Source organism: Vanessa tameamea, chromosome 9 (genome assembly GCF_037043105.1).
Source record: "Vanessa tameamea isolate UH-Manoa-2023 chromosome 9, ilVanTame1 primary haplotype, whole genome shotgun sequence".
NCBI lineage: Eukaryota > Metazoa > Arthropoda > Insecta > Lepidoptera > Nymphalidae > Vanessa > Vanessa tameamea.
The window spans coordinates 4,547,547-4,572,408 of NC_087317.1; the positions used below are offsets into that span (position 1 = coordinate 4,547,547).

The 24,862-nt window shown below is 29.9% G+C and overlaps 2 protein-coding genes across 2 annotated transcripts in view; both read left to right on the plus strand.

Annotated features, from left to right (window-relative positions):
* Window positions 1–24,862, plus strand: part of LOC113394981 (extracellular serine/threonine protein CG31145) — a 74,561-nt gene that overhangs the window by 11,479 nt on the left and 38,220 nt on the right. Inside the window, exon 2 of the mRNA XM_026632486.2 lies at window positions 11,142–11,174. The gene's annotated coding sequence lies outside the window, so the exon portion shown is untranslated. The remainder of the gene's footprint in view (window positions 1–11,141; window positions 11,175–24,862) is intronic.
* Mrps23 (mitochondrial ribosomal protein S23) overlaps window positions 8,764–24,862 on the plus strand; it is a 208,975-nt gene continuing 192,876 nt past the window's right edge. The window contains exon 1 of the mRNA XM_064215924.1: window positions 8,764–8,775. The gene's annotated coding sequence lies outside the window, so the exon portion shown is untranslated. The remainder of the gene's footprint in view (window positions 8,776–24,862) is intronic.

Sequence of the window (24,862 nt, forward strand, 5' to 3'; positions counted from 1 at the left end):
CTGTTGTATTGCTTAATCTTAACTCAACGCAATTTTAAAGCCATTTTGTGGAAAAAATAATAATTATAATATTTAACTTAAATAAATATTAAATACTCTTAAAATGTATTTCATTTATGTAACGTGACTAGTAAAATTGACTCACATGCTGATATCTAAAATAGTAATGTGCTCTGATACCACGCTCAATTGCCAAATCAATTAGTTTTCTTCACTTATTTATAATTATTAGCGCTAACAAAAGTATAGCACAGCTGCAACAAGTCAGGCATACTTACTTTCGCGATTTAAATAACACGGAAATACCTTTACGTGCCGCTGAAATAAACCAATATAAAGACGGTAAAGATCGTAGATAAGAAAATGTACATAATTTCTCGTAGCTTCTAATTTGATTTTATTTTTTTCAAAAAATATAATTTTTAATATAAAATTACTAAAGCGTATATTAATTTGAAAATTTGGAGTACTATTATTATTTTTGTACTTTCAGAGATTTTTAGTCTACTCAATATTATGTAAACGGACGAGTATCAACTGAATAAGAAATTAGCTTTTTACATGGTTGGTTTTTTACAAACGTTTAAAAGGGAAAATACTTAGACTAAAGCAAAAACTTTAGATCCTGTTGATCACTAAGCAATTTGGAATATTATATTTTCTCTTTGGTCGAAATACTACTACTATACTACTGGTTTGAATCTTACTAGGCGGTTTTCGTTAACGAATATATTTAAAATAAAATTGCATACTTTATTTATATATGCATCAATTAAAAAAAACAGACATTACAAATAAATAGACTTACTATTAATTATTATTAAATCTCATTTTTTAAAAACATTTTTAATGTTTATTTGTAAATTGATATTTGTTATTCTGTATCATATTTAAATTCTACGCATCATTCATAATTATAATTTCGGTATCAAAGTTTGCAAGAGTTTCTCTCGTGATTATACGTCTGTCTAATATTATATAAAATAAAAAAACAAATGAATTCTATAATGTAACTTATATAATAATTATAGGAAACGATAACGATGATGAAAGTTCCATGTGAATGGTTTGTATTAGTTTCAACATGAATTGCCAAAAAGTTTAATACTAATGTCCTCCTGACCGAATCTGCACTAGATATACTTGTACGAATATAATACGAGTATTGCTATCTAATAGTCCTATGAGACGACAGTTAGACACGACCAGAGAGAGTAGGGTATTTTGATACAATCAGCATCGTGCTGCTACTAAGAATTCCTTAAAAGAAAACTTAATAATTTATTATTGACTAGATCAGACATTTAAACCCGGATCTGTGGTATTTCCAATCCTTTAAGCTATCAACTAAACCAATATGAATGCGAGTAAGTACATAGATATGAAAAAAAATATTTTTAACTTATTAAGTTATTATTTGTATTCGAATATCATGTACGAATAGCGAATTCTCTATAATGTTAATATATATGTATAACCGTATATTTATTCCATATATTTTCTAATTTTTTTTGTTCAAGTAGTTATTTAAGGACGATACAAACTATAAAGTAGTATTGTTTAGTACTAACGACAGTTGACACTATTATGAAACCGTGATATTACCACATTATTATAATTAATTAATGATTCTTGATTGGCTACTTTCTCTTTCTTTCGCATACAGGCATAATATATTTATCCATATAAACAGTGTCATCTTTCTAATCATAAAAAGTCCATAATGCTTAATACAGCTGTTACTATTCTATAATATGAATTCATTTTACAATTTCGAAAGGAATCTTAATATGCCAAAATAAATAATTTTGGAATATAAATAAAATTATTCAATGTTGGATTTATTAATTAAATTTGAATATTTAATGGTAGGTATGTGGTTCATGGAATGCTTGAAGTTGCATTTTGTTGTTGTTATTTTTTTTTACATTTAATTATTAAATCGAATTTTGATTTTAATTTGATTATTTTTTTTTTATAAATATAATGATTCTAATTACAAAGGCATGGTTATGAAATGTACAAAACTGTTATAGAGGCTGCAATGACATTTATTCGTAACAGTTCCGCGATTATCCGCCTTGCCGATGACACGGTGCCCAATCGACTCGTCGGTGATCACAGGTCACAATTCTAGGGTTGTCTATGTTGGTTCTTAAAACAAAAATTATTACATAGTTTTGATTTCGGACAAAGTAAAGATAACTCTTTAGGCTGGAATATGGGCTAAATCTGGATTTTGGGTATTAGGGCTGTATTAATTTATCTTTTAGTGTCAAAAAATTCTACAGCCTCATTGATTCAGTGGCTGTTTTATAAGGCTCCGGCAGAAGTCGAGTTTCTTGGTCCCTAATCGAGCCAATATAAGTTGAGTGTTTCTCACAAGGATTTATCGTAGTAAGTGAATCCCCATCAAACTATGACAGTGAGTGAGTAGTGAGGTAATAAACATTTTATTATAGAATATAATAAAGAATTATTAGTTGCATTAAAAATAAGTACCTTCACACCCAATACGTGGAAAATATATATAAATATTAAAAAGTAAAGTAACCAAATCGTAAAAAATGGATAACGATGTGTGACGAAAAGGGGACAACCTTTGGGTTAAGAGGTAACCGCATCGCACTAGTTCAAACCGGCTCTACAACTTTCGCATCTTGTCCCGAACAAGTAAACTATTACGTCATAATTTATAAGATGACATTACTCTCCATTTAACTAATACCAAAATGTATGGGAATAAAACTAAATGACATTTGTATTTTAAAAATAGGAATGACTATATTTTAGCAATTTGTTTCATTATATTGCTTGCCGATAATTTTTAAGAAAAAAGACTGTCTGTAATGTAGCAGACCCTACGTTTTTGATTTAAAATTTTCTGACGACACAGAATTTCGTTATCGTTCAATCGCAAGTTTCGAAACAGTGTATTTACTATTAAACCAACTGTCGCTTCACTGGGCCTAAATTAGTTTAATAATTGTATTTTCTGAATTAAAAAATTAAAGATAACATTTAATAATCATTTTTTACGTTTGTAATATTAGTATTAGGTATCATGTTAATGTTTAATACCTTAAATAAATATTTGTTTGACTATTTCAAAATATAAAATTAAAAAATAATTTACTCGTAGTTAAATCAATCTTACTGCAATTTACGTATGTATATTAATTATGTTTACGTTAAATGGTGATTATGATATACCGATAGTCTTCCATACGATGATCTAACTTAAAGAAATAACTAAATCGACTTTTATCATTTTTTTTTTGATTCGTTGATGCGGAAAAGGCTCGCGTACTATATGATATAATATTAATTATGCGTTTAAAAACTGGTTATACAATGTTATATCGAATTATCGATTGATTTAACATATTACATGATGCTTTGATTTGAAGCGACTGAGCAGAACGAGTTATTTAAATAAAAATTGTTCCACAGAATTAAACAACTGATTTGAATTGAGTCCTTGAGTATTGCATCGAAATTAACAAGCCGCCTTCTAGTTCTTTCACTTTCAACCTTCATGTGTATCTAAATAAAAAAAATATATCGCATGTTTTTGTTTATACCATATTTTTTTATGAAGCATTGAAAGCATTCGCCTAAACCTAATCAAAACAGTTCGTTTACGACTAAACTTTAGTGGTTTTGCAATTTCAAATTTTAATGTTTTCTTGCAGTAAAATCTCGTACATAGATTTATGATTTTAGGTAATGATATGGAATTATGTTGCTGACTGGTAAACGGATAGAGATGAACATAAAAACTGTTTTTTTAAATAATCTATTTTTATTTGCCTCAATAATTGTTGTTTTATTTCATAACGATTTTTTGTGATCCACATATTTGCTTGAGTTTGTTTGTTAGTTTATTAATATATAAAAAAAAACTGTTTTCATAGGTTAAGTCTACGTGTAAAAAAATATTAATTATTTCTCAACACGGTACGTGTTACGTATATTCTTTAAGTGAATGGTTTGATTGTTTCAAAGTTTGGTTATTATACTAATACGATAAAAGGTAAGTTTTGTTCGTTTGTTTAAATACAGAGTTCACGCAAGACTATTCCTAAAGAAATGGAATTTAGATTACGGTAATTAATAGTTTCAGGTTAAACTTAGATAACTTAACACAAATGCTAATAATGTATACACTATTAGGTACCTATTAGCATTTCCGTTAATCTTCAATACATATAAAGAAATAGAACGTTCTTATATAAGGTTTTATTTAATTTGACCTGTTAGTATGTTCGGTTCAAAACTTGCAACTGAATTTTAAACAAGTTACACCCAACCGATTCGGGTGAAATTTTGGTCAAATTTCCAGTTTTTATTGCAATATAATCAAGTAAGAATAATAAGAATTTTAATTGACAATTACTATGTAAGAATGAAGTATGATTATTGTAACAAGTGTGATGTGGTAAAACCTTAAATTTACACATACGAAGACAGGATGGTTGGTAGTCTTAAAGTAAAGCGAATGAATACGGAAAAAACAGTTTGACTTTAGTAATGTGTCGAGGATATGAAGTCAGGAATGCGCCTCACCAGCTGACGTTGACTGGCAAAACGCCAACAATGTCGTCAATACTTTCTATATTTTTTCAAGAATCTCAAAAAAGAAACTAAAGTATAATTGCTTCTCTCCTAATATCGTTAAAATATTTTAGATGAGCACGTATGAGAACGCAGAGTCAAGTTCTAAAAAATAAATAATTGTTTAAATATGAACGTGTTTCTTATAATATTTTTTTGAAAGTGCGGTAGTGTGATTATATAATTAATTACGTCATGACTCCAATTAAAGGAAAGAAAATGAGAACGCAAATGAAAAAAAATATATGTTAAAAGTAAACTCCATGTGCGGGTTTACACAACTGTATCTTTATTCTGAATACAAAAAGTGATGTTCCCAGAAGTTGTTGCTATCATGTGCGATTTTCCAGGCAACCTTGCCCCAGGGCCGGCGACACATGATCTCGTTATAGCTCGCACCACGCGCGATGCGTGGGCGCGCGATCTTTCTTTACTACTAGATCCGCTCAAAACAACTCGCGCGCAGCTCACTTTACAACACTTTTCCAATTTTCTTTTAACTTCTCTTCTATAAGAATGTGTCTGTGATTTCGATAAAATGGTGATTATAGATAAATCATTTTAGTGCAGCGTTTACTTAAGCTCAGTTTCAGTGATGCGGTATTTACAGTTATGTATAGTGCTTTTATATAGGTAATTTTTTTATTATTTTGCTTATATTTTAAATTTGAAACTATAGTTAAACTATAATTGTTTTACTGAATGAGGCAATGAGTATGATAATAAAAAAAAAAGATTTTATTATGTTTAAAAACCTCTTATTACTCTCAATATTATTTGTATATGTATTATTATATACATATACAAATAATATTGATTGTATCATATTATATAAAGTAGTCTAAACACATTTAAATGTACAGAGATACCGCAGACTTTACACATAAATTATTCAAGTTATTACGTATTTTTTTATTGGTATACATCTCATCTGATAGTAATAAATAATGTCTCACGAATCACGATTCTGTAGGCTGTAATCTGTAGCGGATTCGCAAACTTAAAATGTTATTTGTCCTTTATATTTGAACTGCACGTATAAAATGTGTATAGGTATCTTTGTTTTTTACTCAGACGTAAAACATATATTTATAAGTTTATATAATATATTTGTAAAAACTAAAAAAAAAGGTAACTTTTTGTAGAAATTGTCCTATAACAAATTATAGGACAATTTCAATTAAAAGTTAACAGGTGATTTTGCAGTAGTTAAAATGCGAGAATTTCAACCGAAGATAGCAGCTTTAAATATGTGCATGCAAGCAATTCAAGTGCTCGACATTTTCAATAGCTCGACAATGAAGGAAAACATCCTGTGGAATTCTGAATGTTTCTGATAATATGCAGTCATACATATTTGGATCCACCAATCGTCAGTTGAGCAACGCGTGTAATAAGCTCCAAGGGAGATTTGCAATGAGACAATTAAAAGCACTTTCTTACTGCACTGTAAATTCAATGTATGAACTACACAAGAATTAACCTTATATCAAAATCAATATAAAAATATACTTTATTCAAGTCGGCTTTTACAAGCACTCTTTGAAGTCATTTAACAAACTATATTAAGTGAAGCTACCATTATAACACATTTCTTCAAAAGCATAACTTCGTAACTATCCTTACATAGCTTCTGACATTAAATGCATGCAAGGAAAAAATGTAAGGCTTAATAACTTCGTTTCGACATTTATCAGGCAAAATAATAAGTGAGTTCATATTGTAAATGTAAAATTGTGCAACTCTACACATGACCACATCGGCTTCATTATATTTCGTATTACGTAAGGTATAAGAACTAAATTTAACGCATGTATATTTTATACATTACGTGTATGTTTTATTAATTTTATCGATTACTAACAATATTAAGTATAGTATATTAAGTAACCTATTTATATATTTAAAAGCAATTGATGGTCTATGGACTACAGTTTACAATAATATATATATATATAGTATTTAGTGCAACTTACAACAATTTTGTTACATTTTGGTACATAATGTATTAAAAAAATAAGCGACAGATCGAAGTCTAAATAACTTTAGCATCCGAATTAGTATGCTTCAGTAATTATTATTTTAGTGACAGCGATTTAGAAGTGTACGCAACCACACTAACAAAATTATGAAATGTATAATTAAATAACAATACTATAAATAATTCATTAATACAAGAAATAAATAAAACAATTATATTTTGGAGAAAACGTTTCTATTTTAGTACCATTTATATGCTGGCTTACCTAAAAAGCTGGTACGTATATTACGAGCTCGAGTGTTCATCATATCAGGAATGTTCTCGCTTTACTACGTCTATTAGGAGTATTTCTGCAAAACTGTGTAAGAGCAACAGTTCCATTATTGCACATTTGTATAATGTTATCAAACAAAAGTTTAAGATAATTAGGTGGTAGATAAACAGGAACGCTTGGCTTGGCATAGTTTTTGCTTTTTGTAGGTAGAAATCCAAAACGAAATATCAGAGATCGAACATATGTATGTATGTCTCAAACATACTTACATCAGTTCCGAGAAGGAATCAAAAACATTAATGCCATTACACGATCATTGGTCTTGATTTTTATAATTTTTTTTGCATACACGGATGTGTCCGCGACATTTTCTTTTTATTGTACTTGAAATAAATACTCTGTCTTTAAAAATACATACATACGTATGTCAATTTGTTGTTAGTACGGATTACATTGAATTGATAGTAATTTTCTTTGACTTGTATATATATATTTTGATAACCTTCGTGTGATATCAATTGATTTTCTTTATGTTATTGGTATGCGGGCCAATGGGCCACTTACCACCTGGTCAGCACCGCCCATACACATTGACGCTGTAAGAAGTAATAACCATTCCCTACATTACACCAATGCGCCACCAAACTAAGGAGCTAAAATGTTATATCCCTTGTGACTGTAGTTACACTGGCTCACTCACCTTTTAAAACGGTAGAATATCTGATGAGTGGGTGGTACCTACCAAGAGGTGCTTGTTCAAGGCGCCACCTTGCATAATTTCGATGTCACGATTATATTTTTAACGTATACGACCTAACATAAATTCGTGCATTTATATTCGAATGCCTTATGCCTACACTGAAACCTATGATATCATCGCGTATTCCTAACAATAATTGTTAATGTATTTAGATTAGTCATATAAAATTATTCCAATATATTTAAAGAAACGACATAAATATTTATTTTATTTTCGTAGTGCGCTTATTATGCGTTAGTACGTTCTTTATGTACCTAACTAGCACCAGTAAGGTACGTTTTCCATAAATCCATTACAGTCAGAGTAAATTCGTTGTTTGTTCCATTAAAAAATGAAATTATTTATGGAGTTGTAAACTTATATCAGTTCCCGCCCGTACGGTAGACATCGTTCTTGAAAAAAATAATTTTGTTCCGGTTTAAGATTGCTTTTTAGTTTTTCACAATTGTGAAAAGGCACAGATATGTATTTTATGCTAAGATTATATATTCCAAAATTCTCTTACGTCTGGAAAATATGCATGCTATAAGTAAGATATATTTATGTCAACGCTACGTAAGTATGTAATGTGCATTATCAATTTAAGTTATTACATATTTTGCTTAACCTTTTACGTTTTACATGCAATGGAGATGATTTATTGTGATCATGTCTTGGGCCATTTATGTTAAATAAGTACATACAGTTCAGATCTATTAGCCATTTATTTTCTGTAACTTATTAACATATCGCTTAAAAAAACCAATCAGTAGTACTTGGAACTTTAGCAGACAAATGTAGATATGTTTAGGCTTTTATTTTGTACTCTATTTCATAAATTATTTACGCCTAAAGTGATGTGTGCCTACCAGCGGACCAGCTGCTGAATAAAATAAAAGTATTTCACTCGAGTTTATTAATTCTATTAAAGATGTGCGTAAATTGTTTAGATCTATCAAAACACTACGGATCTATACTCACACCTTTTTTCGCTAAATTTGCCATAATGTTGGTACATATGTGTCTTATTAACCTCATTGATCTACATATTTAAATATATTCTATAAGTGTACACAGACCGCTGTTACTATGCCGAGTCCCATGTCCAAAGGTTGTCTGGAAGAGATCGCTTTTTAGCGATAAGTACCACCTTTGTACATCTTCCCTAGAGTTCTTTATAACTATTTTTTTGTAATGTGGTGTACAGTAAAGAGTATTTGTAGTTATTTGCCGGCACTATACTCTAAAACGGTCACTGCCAACTGTTGCTTCTAGGTTGTACAAATGTTTACACGTAATAACAAAATGTCTTCTGAAATAATTCTTTACAAAAATATTTATAGAAACTATTCTATCATAGTTTTATGTATGGAATAAATCGAAACACAAGTCAACGCTTGAATGAACAGATATAAATCCACAATGCAAGAGCGTGTCATAATTACATACATAAGTTGCAACAATGCGTCATAGAAGCGAAGGCGCATTTGTCGTTTGTTGTATGTAAATGTTGGTTAGAAAAGGATACATATATTCTTTGGCCTATTCCAGGTATATATATAAGTATATATTAGATATAAGTAGATACGAACGAAAACTTAGATTTACATGTTCCATGCGATTTGCTAATTTTCATATTTCCACGGATTCGATAATTACTTCGCCGACATTCAAAACGCCATTTTTTCGTAAATTAACAATGAATATAATAGATTTTATTAAAGATCTTTACCAAAGATACACGTCAAATCAATGTCAAAGCTGTTTATTTGCCTCTACTACTCCTTTGGTCGGAATAGGCTATAGGAACCAATTTGCAGCTGCTCCGTTGGGTTTTAGCGGTAATATATCGAAGGGGTCAATGTTTTTCTTCATCGTAGTAAATTCTGCTTAAGCTACACATAAATGAAAATTTTCGGAAGTCTTCTTTTTTCACTTGATAAAAAACATAGAAATGATCCCTTAATACTCCTTGTGATACGATCGATTAGCAAAAATTTTATAAAAAGTTAATAATATTTTTTTCTTAAAGTTATATAAATATACGATTAATTTGAAACATAGAAATATTAATATAAATAAAAATTCAGTAATATAGGTGACGCTAATCTCGGGATCTTCTAGTTTACTTGAGTTTAAAGAGAAATCGTTGTAATTCATAGCCCATTTATTGAGAAACGTAACAACATCACGTTATGTACCACAGGGTCGGAGAAATAAGGATGTATGCGGGTAAAACCACGCGGCGCAGCTCTCCTCAAACGTATAAAAATTATTCAATGGAAATCGTAAACCACAAAAACAACATCTTTATATTTATTCAAGACCATATAATACTTAACATAAAAATGTATTGACAAATTTGTATTTTATACGTCAGACGTCTGATGTCTCGTGCGGTACTTATGGCGGGTTTTTAAACCTGTCTCCGACCTTGGCTCTTAAATAACCGGCCGTAAACCGGTACCGAGTTGATGTAAACAGAATGATTATGGTGCATGACATTTCTACGTTATTAAATAAATTACACAGTCTCTATCTGCTACTGTAAGTATAACCTGAACTAAATAATGCATTAGTTATTGTTTGATAATGGATATTTTTTAACGAACTTTTTGTATTTAAATAATCGTAAATATAACAACTGTACTATCATTAGTTTTAATAAGTATTGTAAATTAAATAATTAACCTTAATAACTTTTTGTCAGTGAAATAAATATAATAAATGAATGAGTTTTAACCCGAAAAAATAGAGTAGATAAATACGTCATACATATCTTTATTATATTAAAATATAAAATTAATAACTATTTTATTAATATCGAATGTTATATGGTACCGATGTTGTTACCGATTTTTCATTTTGAATCATAGGAAACCATTAACGTATAGAAATGCAGTTATTATGTACCTACTTATTTGAAATTAGTCATCATAATTAAAGTCAGTAAATAAAAACTAACTTTCTGGTATAAATTAATATAAAAAAGGTAAAAGTATTTTGTAACGTTGTGAGCGCAATTAAACGAGACGATTGAATTTCTGTTCAGCGGTTGGAAAAAGTTAATGGCATAATTTTTTTTTATAATTTACTATTTTATTTAAAAAAAAATTTAACGTAACAACCATACCCTCGTCAATTAAGGGGAAGTTCTCTGTCAGTTGCCCAAGTTTCTGTTTGATTTGATGTTTTTGCACTAATGACCGAATCGGGTATCGCCCGAACTCCTTAATGTTACTTGATGCCTGGTATTTATTCACATTTATTGACTTTATAAGTATTCGTTATTAAAATTTATTGTTATTTGTCATTTTTCAGCTACATTTGTGATTACTTTCGTAAATAGGTACCCTGTAATATTCGTTTTGGTTTTTGATTATTGCTGTCTTTTTGTTTCGAATGTCAAATCAGTTATGACAAAAAGAGTGAAATCTGTGTTTAACTAAACGTCCGTAAAACTAACTTTATATGTAAAGCTGTAAGCGTTTTAGATTGTTTGTTTTCATTAATTTTTTTTTTATTTTCAGGAACCTGTGGTCAGCAGTCTTCTTCTGTTGCAGGTAAATTAAAAAAATAATTAAAATTTTAAATTACGCGTTGAATATAGAGCGAATACAATGATTGATAGATGCTATTCATTGTTATACAAGATTAAATAAGTACAATAGGTAGATATGAAACTATCATAAAGATTGAATATAAACATTTTTCACATCCTCATTAACAGTGAGACGACAAGGCGACAATAGCGTACAAGTGATTTGTAGGTCGATCTCACGATACGATCCCGGTTAAGTAACCGTGGTAATATATAACACAGAAAATAGATACTATTATTCCTATTATTTATTATTATATTTATATAAAATATACAACCAAGCCTCATTAGATCTTATTGCCCGTGACCGTCAATAGCCTCGATAGCCTCGATAGAAGATAAGCAATGTAGAGGAATGATTAAAAAAAAAGAAATAAATACGATAACTATGTACATATGAAAAATATACTATGTGCACATCAAAAATCCATTAAAACAGGTCCAAAGTACCGGAAAGTATTAAAACAAATATGTATTTCATATTTGTTTTAATATTAAATAATAAAACAACTGCCTTTTTATTTTTATTATTATATATTTTTACAGACATACCGTGTGTGTCATTGCCATGGTTTACATTTTTTCTTTAATCTTATCTACCTTAATTTCGCTCCGAATTTAACGTTCTCAATTCCTATTTTTATTTACGTCACAGCTTAATATTATAATACTTCACCATTGATTACATTAGTATAATTTCCAATCTCACGGGCTAATTTAATTGTAGTTTTACTACATACAATAGTAACAAAAAAGTTAAGCTTTATAAAATATAATAAAAACGTAATTTGTAATAGATAAGTCTTCGGTTTCAAAGATGAATTATATCGTTAATATAATCTTATATCAAAAATCTATAAATTCAATTTCAATAGATGGTAATCGATACTTTAAATAAAAACCAATCATCGTTATTTATGTGCTTGGTCAAATAATATTCCTAGAAAATATGTTTTATTCGTTACGACTTGCTTTGATAATTTCAATTTTAATTTAATATATCATTTTTATAATTTTAAGCAAAATGTCTATACTTAAAACGCCTTTAAATCGTTTTCCATACATCGACAAGTAAATAAATGAATATTCATACCAATAATAAAAATAAAAATCATTTTAAAATATGAAGTAACTTCATAACATAACCGAACCTGAAGTAAATTGGAAAAAATATATCAATTGGTATTTTTATGATGTGTACAAGAATGCTTAGATAAAGAAACGTAAGTTGAACACTATACGTACCTGCATTTTATGAAGTCGGCAAATAGTAAGTTTATTGCTTAGCTTAGACAAATAATCCTACCGTTTCATTGGAAAGTTAGTGATTACACGTATGAGTGCGCTACGATAATGCTTGTGTACCTTCGCTGTGACTGTTTTCTACTTGAAATTGGCTCGTTTCGAACGTTGTAAGGTATTTTTATGGTTTACCTCATTAATACGAAAAACATCACAAAAACGAAAGTCATTTCGCCATATTGTATCTTACATTTGTATCACGTATCTTTTTAACGTTTTTAATCATAACAATGTTTGTATATAACGTATTTCTCATTAAATACATTAACGTATTTATGTATATCAATATATTAATACAGTTTTCGCCCCCGGCTTCGCTCGCGTTTTAGAGCTTCGTGGTCAGGTGTTATTCTGATGTATAAGCTTGTAAAGTTTCATTAGAATCCATTCAATAGTTTTTGCATGATAACGTAACAAACATTCATTCATACAAACTTTAATTTTAGTAAGGATATTAAATTATAGCCAGGAGCTTCAGTGTAAAAAATATACTTATAGACGGACGAGTTTAGGCTGTGTCTATTTGATATTCAGTTAGAAAGTGGTTGTTTTAAGAATTTATTTTCTTTTGAAATATAATTTAGTAATAATGAAACACGTGTAAATAATTTAAAAAAATGTTTACGAATGTATTCATTTTATAAAATGTCAGTGTATTACACTTACTAATACACTAGATATGACGAGCGCAATCATCATGTACCAAGTAACGCAAGACGTAAGAAATAAGTGGATGGCAAGTAGATGGATGCAGATACTCATACTGTAAGTGCAACCTTGACCGAGAGCTCCGTTTTGGAAACATGTATCGAGGAAAGAGAGAATATTAAAAATAATAACAATTTGAAATTGTTAAATAATTCCTTAGTTTTGGAAAATATACGTTGTATACTTCTTATTATGGTCTAGATTTTATTTCCAACAAAACTAACTAACTATATATCTAACGTAGGAGCTATTTTAATTATGTGAATCTCTTCCCACTTTTCAATCGTGAAATTTGAACTCCAAGGATAATGTCAAATGTAAGCAACGGGTTCTTATTGGAGGATTTAATAGTTCTCGCTTTTATAATAATAATGTGATCATGATGCCCTCTGTCGGATTCCGATTACGGCGACTATTCTCAACAGAGAATTTGCAGGAAATATCATGTCATATCATCACAAGGAAATATGTGTGGAAAAACGTATAAACCGTAAAATCGTAATAAAATCGAAATGTTCTATATGTTATAAATAACACGATATGACACGTTATTTACTAAAATACAATAATATATTAACTTAAATCAAAATCAAAATATACTTTATTCAAGTAGGCTTTTACAAGCACTTTTGAATCGTCATTTTAAAAACTATACCTATTAAGTGAAGCTACCGCCGCTTCGGAATGTAGATTATTCCGAGAAGAACCGGCACGAAACTCAGTAGTTACTCTTTTTCAACATTCAAAATACAAAGTTATGTTAGTTAAATACAATTACATATGTATATAATATATCCTGCCTGGAAGTCAACGAGTATTAGCTTCACGCTTTTTTATCATCTACATAATCTTGTATTGAATAATATGATTTTTTTCTTAATATATTTTTTACAAATGATTTGAAATTATTAATTAATAATATATTAAGATATCTCCATACAAACACTGAAATATTCGAACATTTTATCTATCTATCACAAACATAAGTCAATTTACCGCCAATCGAAAATGTAAGCAAGCGAGTAACATAGGGTTGTCGTTTACAAAATGTTAAAACAGGACAATATTTAAATTAAGTGATTTTAATATAATATAATACATTATAAAACTTAATTTTAAATCACAATTTTAAAATCTTATTATACAAAAAATTAAAGAGCTATTGATACGTATTTTCATTTGACAAAAAATATTAAAAGTAACGAGAATACTATAAAGATAAATAGGGTAAAAAGAACATATTCAATCTTACTAGGTAGATTGAATATGTTTGTTTTTTATTAACCAATAAATTTTCTATTATTTTTTTTTTAACAATATTTAATAAGCTGGTAACCCTAGCACATAATCGCGTGCTGTAGATTTTCCGCTTCCTATGCGTTAACAACGAGCGTGCAAATGCGAGCATCAACACGCAATAACTTGTATATTATTAATATACCTTGTATTAAAAAGGTGAAAGTAAGTTTGTTTGTCCCGTTTTATGTCAGTTATCTTAACAGAACTATTTTTAGGGCATGGGACTCGTGATTATACACACCTTTAAATCATAGTACCATTTGTGCCCATAATTTCATACTGAAACATGAAAATATTGAATAATCATACTTGGCGGTAGAATAAAAGTTATTGACGACCTCCGTGGTCGAGTAGAGTGTACACCGGATTTCATGGGTACGCCACTCCGAGGTCCGGGATTGTAGAAAAAGTTCATTAGTTTTCTATGTTGTATGTAACACAAGTGCTTTAGCTACTTACATTGGGATCAGAGTAACGTATGTCAGAGTGATGTTGTCCGATATTTATTTATTTAATAAAAGTAGTATCATGAGTAGGTTACCTACCTCAGGCCTTCGTGACATTTGACAGACTTTAGTGGGTTTTCGTTTGAAGAGAATCGAATAGTTGATATGATTAGTTAATAACGTTCATCATAGGTAGTTGTGACATAACATAATCTCGTATTTTAATATTACTTACTACCTACATAGACAGAGATAGAGATAAACGAAAGAGAAGAGATTATTGTAAGTGTAAGACTGATGTTCCGTATAGAGCTCTTTCTACTAACAACTTTCTACTTACTTTTATAATTTTTGATTAGAATAGTCTTTTACCTGACTACAATAACATACGTTTTCATGGCTAAATATTTCTCTGGAATTACTTTTCAATTTAAATTAATGATTAATTTTGTAATTCATTATAAGCAATTACCAAACAATAAATGTACATATCATAATTAATAAATTAATTAATGAGCTCACAATTTACAAAACCAGTTTTATTTATTTTAAAATTATAAAAAATGTGAATGAATGCAATATTAAAATATATATTTTGTTAATGATTCGATATATAGTTGAATGTGAACAAATAAATTGTTTTGTTCTTTAACTAGCAAAGGTAAAGTATATTTAATGCTAGTAAACCCAGCGGGCAGTCTTGGCTCTATATCTTTATATGTATATAAAAGCGAAATACCACTCACTGGTTAATCACAAAATCTCAGAAAATATAACACCTACAAATCTGAAATTTGGTAGGTAGGTTCCTTATTGGTTGTAGACGCTAAGAACGGGAAGAAATTTTATGAAAGTCCATCCCTAAGGAGGTAAAACGGGTTGAAAGTTTGTGTTTTTTAAATTTCGCACGGGTAAAGCCGCAGGTTCAGCTTATAATAAACCAATTGTCATGGCGATTGCTTGAACTGTATAGCAATTGATGTTCTGCGAAGACATCTAGCGGTGAGTTGCATCAAAGATGGATTGTAAAAAAAATATTCTCTTGGAAAAATACATGTATGTATTTTAATGGTAATTTAATGGTAATAGACCAAACGGTATCTAAGTCCAAGTCCAAGTATTAATCTTAAACAGTTAGGTATTATAACGTCCATTTTTATATCTCTACGTAGTATAAAACAAAGTCGCTTCCGTCCGCCTGTACGCTGTACAGCCTGTCCTGTTTCAAGAAAAGGTTTAATGTACGATACATGTATATTATAGTAGAGAAAAACCTAGAATTTCAACATTCCTAGCCGAATTAAACAATATTTTTTCGTTTTGTTTTTCTCTTCAAACTAAAAGTTGTATATATACACTTATTGTATCTGTGCGGGGTCTGGTAGCTAGTAATTTTGAAACATGAATAGCAATAAAAGTACACATGTTATTTTATTAATGATTTATTTAACGTAATAAACATTTATTAAAATTTATTTTTCAAAAATTATAAAATCGAGATGTGCTACGTCTCGTCGTTGGCACTCCTGCAATCGACTACGTAAATTTTGGAAAACTCGCTGACACATTTTACGAGGAATCGCAGTTATGTCCTCGTGGACGTTTTCTTTTAATTGGGATATGGTCGTTGGTTTACTAAAGTACACTCGATTCTTTAGATATCCCCACAAGAAAAAATCGCAAGGTGTGAGGTCCGGGCTTCTTGGAGGCCATGGGATATCACCTCTGCGAGACATCAATTTGTTAGGAAACATTTCTTTGACCACCGGTAAACTCACATTTGAGGTATGGCATGTTGCTCCATCTTGTTGCATCCATGTCCTGCTGTTGTATCCATCAAATTCGTGTAACTATGGTGTCAAAAACTCTCGCAACATCTTCACGTATTCCACTGAGTTTATAGTTACGTTATTTCCTTATCTTCAAAGAAATATAGACCAATTATGCCCTTTGCTGATATTTCAGCCCATACTGTCGTTTTAGGTGAATCAAGAGGCTGTTGGTGTTTAAGACGAGGGTTTTCCGTGCTCCAATATCGACAATTGTGTTTATTTACGTGACCATTGATGTAAAAATGAGCCTCGTCCGTTAACAATACATTCTCAAGGCTAGAGAATCGCTCCAGTATAGTGTCAGCCAATAATTTACTTTGAATGTAATCGTTTGGTTTCATCTACTGTACAATTTGAAGCTTATATGGGTGTAGTTTAAGGTCCAAATGCTAAATTCGCCGCAGACTAGTTCTTGGTATTGCCAGAGCCGCCGACCGCTTACGCGTAGATGATTCTGGATCGATCCTTACAGAAATTTCAACCTCCCGAATGTTCTCTTCACTTCTTCTTAAACGTGGCCGCCCAGTTTGTGTGACATTCATTGTCGATCCCGTTTGCTCGAACTTCTTGACCCAAGCTTTAATTAAATTAACACTTGGATACTCACTTACACGTTGTAATCCGTATTCAAATCTAAAGAGGCGTCGTACAGTAATGTGGGAATCGTTGTTTTTGTAAAATTGTTTTATGCAAAAAGCACGCTGTTGTCCCGTGAAGCGCTCCATCGTGACTAAAATTGCATTAAGTGACGTACAATTTACTGCCACCCGCGGGCCCGTGACTGTCATTGTTTTTGAAAAATCAAGTGTTGCTATTTGCAAAAATTTTTGGCCCACCCTGTATATGCTATAGATATACATATAGATGCGATAAACTTGGACATTGTCAAATACCTACGACGAGTTCAAATATAACTCTCAAAAGTGCTAATATAACGGGTAGTTAAACGAGATGTGTCTATAAAAAATAGTACGTGTAAAATAATAATGTACACGCACTAAAATATTTTATCGTTTTCATTATATATCAGAGCTTGGGCGCGACTATCATCTAACTTATTATAGTCACACATCGTCTTTGTGTAAGGATGTTCTAAACGAATGTTAAGGAACAATTTATTCTTTGAAATAAATATATAAATATAGGTACATTACTGATGAAAAAATGTACGAGAATATTTAATTCTTTAGTATTTTTTTAAATAATAAACTGTCTTAAAAATGAACTAAAGAGTTTATATTTTATAACAAAAAGCTACTATTTAATTTACTAGAATCTTCTCATAATACTGCAGAAATATTCTCTGTAAATACTTATGTAACTAACGTATGTAAAAATCGATTGCCAATAGAGACTGATTTCAGAATTTACATCTAAAAATGTCGCCTAATACGAAGTCAGTTCAAAACTAAAAATAATGTCGAATGTATAAACTAAAATAGCGTCGAGGACTTATAAATCGGTAATTAATTTTCCTCGTAAGCCTATTTTATCGAAACTAATCATATTCATGCAGCGTATTATTTCTTGCCCATCGACCGTGTAAACTCAGATTTCACGGTGACACATAAAACTGTAAAATTTATAGCTCATACAAAAAGCTATATTTTTATTTTTACAATTTCATTTTTATTTTCATCAATAAACACGTTATTGCGTAAATATATATGTAACAAAAAAAAATAACTTTACGATTGAATCTATATTATTTAATATCTACACGCTTTTTATGTATAAATAATTTGAAATTTAATATAAAATCGATGTTTTAAAGCGCTTGTTACATGCGTATTCAATTTAATATTAAATAGGATAATTAATAAATCGAGAATTGCAAATAATTGTTTAATTCCAATGAATTAATAATTAAAAAAAAGAAAGACAAATATTATTTTCGAGTGAAAATATACAGTTGGTATTACAAATTGATATCAATAACCATCTTGTTTGTGATGGCTATTGTTTCATACTAATGATCGCACGTGACCTTTTGAATATGTTTGCTTGGAGTGTGGGACGAAAAGATCCAAACAATTTATACGTACAAATTTATTATATTTTAATTCGATTTTAATTATTTAGTACATATATATCTGTTTGTATTCATTTGTTTTATTATAATATTCTTTGTTTATTATATTGACACGGAATTGTAAAATAGCACTTTAATTAAGTATACGATCTTCGCCACGTGGTCAAAATATTGGGCTAACTCAGCGAGTGATTAAAAATGTTTTTATTAATTTGAATAAATTAATAGCCGATTTAATTGGTGTATGGCGCTGTGTCCAAATCTTGTAAAGAATAAAGTTTACTTGGTTAGGGCTTTGAGGGTATCCCACACATCATATATTCTACCGCCGAGCGTTAATACTTAGTATTGTTGTGTTCCAATGTGAAAGATGAGTATGCCAGTGTAATTACAGGCACAAGGCACATAACAACTTAGTTCCCAAGGTTTGTGAAGCTTTGGCGATGTAAGGAATGGTTAAAATTTCTTACTGCGTCAATAGGATAAGGAAATACATTAGGGAAGTAGTAAGCACTTACCAAACACATTAAAAAAAAGTTAAAATAAATATATATTATGAGTATTGCAGCTAAATCAGAAATCAGATGGTTTATTAAAACATAACATTGTTTATGGTCGTCACTATACGTGAACATCGTCGACAGGGCGCTGACACCTGTAACCACGCATGCCAAATATCATATGATATATTTCTCTTTTAATTGCACATCAATTCATTATAATTGTCGTCTGATATGATAATGTCCTACCCAATTAATTAAACATTGTAAGCTTAATTATATTATTGTTTGAATCTGAATCATGTAATAGGTGATTTAAAATCGCATTTTGAAAGGCTAGAACCTATATAGTATAATTTTTTAGTATAATAAATTATAGTTTACCCGCCCGGCTTCGCACGAGTATAATTTATTAATCAAGATAATCAGTGTGCATTCAATAAGAAAATATTAGTAGGTAATGTTTATGTTATATGAGCAGAAAGGAAATAGTATAAAAATTGGTTGGAGTCGTAATTTTATTGTGAAACGTAGATCAAAATTTGACGAAGGTTTACATATTCAAATTTGTCTAAATCTAAATTAAAAAAGTCTAAATTTTATTTCACAGCAAAATATTTTTTTCGTAGCACACAATTTGTAATCAGTTATATCTTGAAAAGTATTTACTTGAACGATATATTGTAATGGATAAGTTTATTGGAGATAATGACTTGGCAAATAGTCTATAGCTTTTTACTAATCTGTAATACCTAAATAGTTGTTTTGAGTGTACCTTAGAAGATAGACACGTACTATCACGGACTTTACTGTTCACTGTCGTGCTTCACAATCAAAATAAAGGCCGAGCCTTTATTTTGATTTAACTCATATGTTTTAATCAGCGTTAGCAATGTAAGCGTGTAAAACGGTAGCATTAATATTTATAAATTACATACAGCTCTTTCTAAAAATTGTATCAAAATCCGTTGAGTGATTTAGAACGAGTAAGCGCAGAGGCAAACAGCGATTTTTATAATATTTATAAACGGATAGATTATGGTTTACTTAAAATTAATTGTTAAATTAACATATTTGGTATTGTCTACCAATAAAAGTAATTTAATAAAGTTAATTTAATTGATTTGTTGCAAATCAGCAATATTCAGTGCTATGTAGACGACAGTACCGTAGACACCTTATACACCGGCAGGTCTACTATATCTCAGAAACATGTTGACGAAAACCGGAACAAACTTGTTTCTGAAATCGAGTCTTTTCTACCAGCTTCTTCCATTTGACCGTATTCAACGCAGAGCGATTTGAATTAATTATCAACGATCAAGCCCTTTCTGACCTGCTTGATCCTTTGGCTTTGCGTAGAGATGTTGGATCACCCTGCATCTTCTACGCATTTTTCAATCCTAGCTGCTGAATTTTACCAACTTCTTATCAATATGTTTCATAAGAGCGTAAATATTAAAAAGATTTTCCGATACCGAATTGCTTCAATGTTACTCTAACCCCTTATTATAGAAAACAAATTTAGTACTTGGAAATATGATTGATTCATAAAGCTTATCTTTGAATCTGAAATTCGGGACTGATTTTGGATCGTTATATAGAGGGCACTAAAATTATTTTAGCGACGAAAAATCACCGACGCTAAATCTTTAAGTTTATCTAATCGACTGCTTAAAAGTTTCCACCAGTTAGCAATTTCCTTTGTAATCCACTCTGATCTTAAGTAAAATAAAATTAAACTATGAAGAAAAAACTACGAATAAATTAAAGCTATGATTATTAAGAGAGACAAGGTTTGTGTATTGAGCAGTTCACTAATTAAATAAAAAAACAAATTAACATAAGATTTTGTAATCTATTATTATAACATTCCGTCTTATTACTGTATATTAATTGTTGTTTACGTCCCGGAGGTAATGCCCGAATTATTCCGTTTATAAATGTAGTTCTAGGTCAACACCTCCAAACGCATTGGATTAAGGCCAATTCACATAAATTAATACCTATCTCAGTTTAGGCACGTGTTTATCAATATGTAAACTATGTGTAGAAAGGTTTATAATATACTATTATTGTATATCTAATGATAATACATTTCGTATTGCGCGTATAAAATTTTATATCAAATAATATATGTATTTGTTTCGTCACACAAGAAAACATTTTTAGATTCAAAATCAAAATATTTTTATTCATGACTTGTGAAAGCTCTTGAATCGTCATGTACAGTATTTAATTAAATTATGAAGCAACCGCCGGCTCGGATTGTACGGAGAAGGACAGACAAGAAACTAATTAGTTTCTCTTTTCTACCTATTTGTATACATTTATATTGGTTAATTTTTAATCATTACATTACAAGTTACGTACTCACATCTGAATAGAGTTGTTTCGGTATTATGTATTATTATTATCCTTCGGTTTTGCGTACAGATGTTAGATAACTCTGCATCTTCTACGGGATTTTTCAGGATAATTATGACCAATTGGAATCATGAGGAATTGTTTGGATTAATCCGGCTGCTGAAATTCACCACCACTGCACTGGTTGCTACTTAGGTATATCTGACGAATTAAAAAAGTAGCCTTATGTATCGTTGCCCCGGATTTAAACTATCTTCATACAAAACTTCATCTGAATCGGTTCAGCGGGTTAAGCGTAAAGAGATAACACTTAACAGACTTACTTTTACATTTATTTATTTATTCGAGTATCTACATTTTTTATTTAATTAATTAAAAAAAAATGTTATACTTATACCTTGTATAAAAATCAATGAATATTTTTTTAGTATCTATAATTTTATTATAATAACTACTTACTCCTACTCTGTTGATCAATTGCACTGTACGTCTTGCAATAGAACTATTAAAATTAAATTTGCATAGGCCAGTCATCTTTGCTACTATTAAAGGCTATAATAAAGTTTGCCGTTGTAAAGAACGTTACGTCGAAACGAACATTAACCTATTCATCACCATCATATAAAATTAAATCATAGTGAACATATACTTTATTGGAGTAGTTTCCAATCAGGTTAATTAAAACGACGTTTTAAGAAAATTAAACGAAAAGTTACCATTAGGTTCGAAATCTGTAAATAATACTTAAATTATTGTATTTTTGTTTTATTTGATTAAAGAAGGCAGACTTGTAGATGTGCCACCTGAACCATCTCTTACAATTTCAATACGCTACCAACCTTTGGAACTTAGATGTTAATTCGCCAGTCCTTGTAGTGTAGTTGAAATTATGTGTCAATTGACGGCTATTTCACAATATGTTTATAATACTATAGTAATAGTTTATACGAAAATATACCCAAAAATATAAAACTGCTGAAAAAAAAAACTTGTAACTAACTATAGAAGATGTTTTAGTTTTTGATAGAAGCGTATATAATTAAATGTCGGATAATATAAATATTTTTTAATTAAATAATACTTTTTGGATAAAGGTGCTTAGAATTAAGCTAAGGTTTAAACGTAGGACTAATCATAAATAAGCGGTAAAGTAAAAATATTGACAATTGAAAAATGATTGTAGACAACATGAAAATAGCATAAAAGAATGCTTAAATCTTTTACTTTCATTTTTATACTCCTTATATATTATAATCGTTTTCTAGTAGGTTTGTATATTGTGTTGACATGTATATGCAATTATGACATAATGAAAGTAATTTGAAACGTTTGCGGAATAGGAAGGCGTATCTGTCAATATGGGTTTGAAATATCTCGCCAACGAAACCAGATTTGAAAGATATTTATAACCGATACGTGATAGTCGCGTTTGTAATCACGTGTTCTCTGTGTTGATTGAAACATGTTATATGTTTGTTTCACTTACTCCTGTTAATGTTGAATGTATCTTCCTCTATTCTATGAAATTCGTACCGTTTAATATTTTCTATGGCTTCCTAGTGATGCCATGTGATCACTTTATATTAAAGTCAGATTGAAAATATTGTACAAACTTAGAAACAAAAATTATATATATACCGCCAATTAATATACTCGATGTATTTTTTTAGTTATATTCAGGTATGTCAGTCAGTTTCAAATTTTTTTCATGCTTTGGATCGTTTGTTTACTCCGTGACTTGTCGCATGGTTGTTGAATATTTTGAGATATAGATTATTATACTTGCTAATAGGATTTTGTTTTTCCAGAATCAAATTATCCTTTAGGTAAGTACATTCAGTAGAACCGTGTAGTATAAGTTTATAACCTTACAAATGACTACAGTGACATATCGAACAGTTGAGTACACATACATACTTGTAGTGTTTGTGTAATTATACGCTTTTTTGTATTATATGTTTTCGAGAAGTTATAGCTGTCATGGACATGAATGGAAGGTCCACGCCCCCACTGAGATTTCGTATGAGATTTCTTCATACACCAGTTGTCTTTCTTAACCATTGTATTTTACGCTTGAAATTGTAATAAAGTTTTTGTCATCCATTGAAACCCTATAGCTACTCTTGCTTCACCAATAATATTAATAATAATATTTAATATTATATAACTATAATATATATATATTAAAATGTATTTATTAATAACTATGATTATGATGATGATGTGATAACACATATACGAATTAAAAATTAGTTATCTCAAGACATCCGTCAAATATTGATAAGACCACTTACAAAGCAGATATTTGGTATATCTAATATTTATATTCAATATGCAAAATCAATTTTTTTTATTATTATAGGTAGGCAAACGAGCAAATGGGCACCTATTGTTATGTGGTCACCACCGCCCACAGACAAGTAAGAAATAATAACCATTCCTAACAACGTCAATGCGCCACTAAACTTGGGAACTATGATGTCCCTAGTGCCCTTAGTTAAGTTACACTCACCTTCAAAGCGGAACACAACAATATTGAGTACTACTGTACCGGTAGAATATCTGATGAGTGGGTGACACCTACCCAGGCGCGCTTGCACATAGCCCTATCACCGAATAAATTAAAATATTTTTTTCGAAGATATTCGAGAGTATAAAGCCGTAAAAAAAACTATAATACATTATATACATTCAATATAGTATATTATCTATAGTATAGTATCTATGCACAATAATTATTTTTCCTAAAAATAATATCTGTGTGGTTGCGCAATAGTGATTGCTCCTGACTAATTTCTAACCGGTTAATTCAGTTCGCGTAAGTTGTCACCAACTGGATCAACAATGTAAATAACAATTAAACTATTTAATATATTTCATGGAAAAATCCAGAATCGTGGCCTTAGTCATTTTAACTAGTATTAACTACAGAGTAGATAATATTAGTACAGATGACTAAGACTAGATTCTGTACCAATATTATAAAGAGGTAAAATTTGTTTGTTTGTATGTAATCTACGATTATAATTCTAATGATTCAATTAAAAAAAAATCACTGGTATGAAGCTACCATAATTTCTAAGTGTTTTATTAATATATAATATAATGGCACACGTGCGAAGAAAAAAAGTAGCCGTATATCCTTCCCCGGGACTTAAACTATA